The sequence below is a fragment of the Echinops telfairi genome, unplaced genomic scaffold, assembly GCF_000313985.2.
Source record: "Echinops telfairi isolate 266 unplaced genomic scaffold, ASM31398v2 ScPeMD7_70;HRSCAF=299, whole genome shotgun sequence".
Classification (NCBI taxonomy): domain Eukaryota; kingdom Metazoa; phylum Chordata; class Mammalia; order Afrosoricida; family Tenrecidae; genus Echinops; species Echinops telfairi.
The window spans coordinates 26,912,023-26,913,479 of NW_022103968.1; the positions used below are offsets into that span (position 1 = coordinate 26,912,023).

Below are 1,457 nucleotides of genomic sequence, written 5' to 3' on the forward strand. Positions count from 1 at the left end.
ACTTAGCTATCAGCAGTCACGTGCTGTGCCAGCAGATCCTTAACTTCAGCTATCATGGAACGTTCTTCGCAGGAACAGGGTATTCCTTGGCAATGTGAGAAGCAGCTGATTCACAGAGTAAGGGAGAGGAAGAGACACTACTTCTATATGGCGCTTAACAAAGTCTTGTAATCACTTTAAAACTAAATGTCTCCTTTTGGTAGCATCACTTTTTCCAAAGGGGGAAAAACTTACCACTGTCTTATTTTAGCAGTTTGGGTGTTATTTCTCATTTCTGGTATATTGAAGAGAAGCAGCTAATAACCTCTTTGTGAACATAAAACAATTATACCCAGCCTCCTGTGGAGACAATCTGCCAGAGCCAACCGCCTTGCCCTCCACATGGGCTTCATTTTCTTACTCCAGAATTTCATAGACTCTCCCCCAAAGACCTTCATCTTGTTGCACTATTATGATGAATGTTTGGAGCTGGCTCTCACCCCCTGCTTTACTAGCTATTACTGGAGATGCTGTCAAAGAATTGGGCCCAAATTTATCCTCCCATTAAGTCCTCTCCTGGGTCTCGCCGCTTGCTTCTGAGTAGTAGTCAGTCAGTGCTCCCCATCCTTCCCCCACCTCCCACCGCCTTGGAATGAAGGAACTGCAGGCCCTGTTGCAGACAAAGAGCTGTGGTTGTAAATCACTTCCTCCTCCCGCTCTTTGTCTGTCCCTGCTGGAGGCCAGAGAGGAGCCTGGTCCTGTACTGGGAGGCCTCTAGCCTCAGTTTCAGTCACACAGCAGCTCCACTCTGTCATTTCTTCAGTGGGCTGATACTGTCTTTTTTATCTCCTCTCTCTAGTAAGTAGGAGTTTATTGGTTTCTAAATACAGGGCCTTAATCTACTTATGGTTCTGTTACTGAATGATAGATACATCTCCTTTGATGAGTTTTTAAAATTAGTTGTGTAATGTTAAAATATGCTTCACAGCTACTTTTGGGGGGGGCTCATACAACTCTTAGCACAATCCATCCATCCATCCATCCATTGTGTCAAGCACATTTGTACATTTGTCTCCTCCCCGCAATCCTTCTGTAAGGGGATGTGTAATTACCTACAGATGGGCTTTGGATCTCCACTCCACACTCCCCCTCATTCACAGTGATAGGATTTTTTGTTCTGGGTCTTAGATGCCCGATACCTGATCCTACGGACACCTTGTTATCACACAGGCTGGTGTGCTTCTTCCATGTGGGCTTTGTTGCTTCTCAGCTAGATGACTACTTGTTTGTCTTCAAGCCTTTAAGATGTTATATCTTAAAAAAAAAAAAAGATGTTATATCTTTTGATAGCCAGGCACCATCAACTTTCTTCACATTTGCTTATACCCACTGTTTTCAGCAATCATGTGGGGAAGATGAGCTTCATGGAATTCCAGGTAACAGAACAAAGTGTTCTGGAATTGAGGAAGTACTGGAGT

The 1,457-nt window shown here is 44.1% G+C and overlaps 1 protein-coding gene across 1 annotated transcript in view; it reads left to right on the plus strand.

Annotated features, from left to right (window-relative positions):
• The window catches only part of ARMH3 (armadillo like helical domain containing 3), a 228,233-nt gene that overhangs the window by 177,045 nt on the left and 49,731 nt on the right, over positions 1-1,457 (plus strand). The gene's annotated exons all lie outside the window — the stretch shown is intronic.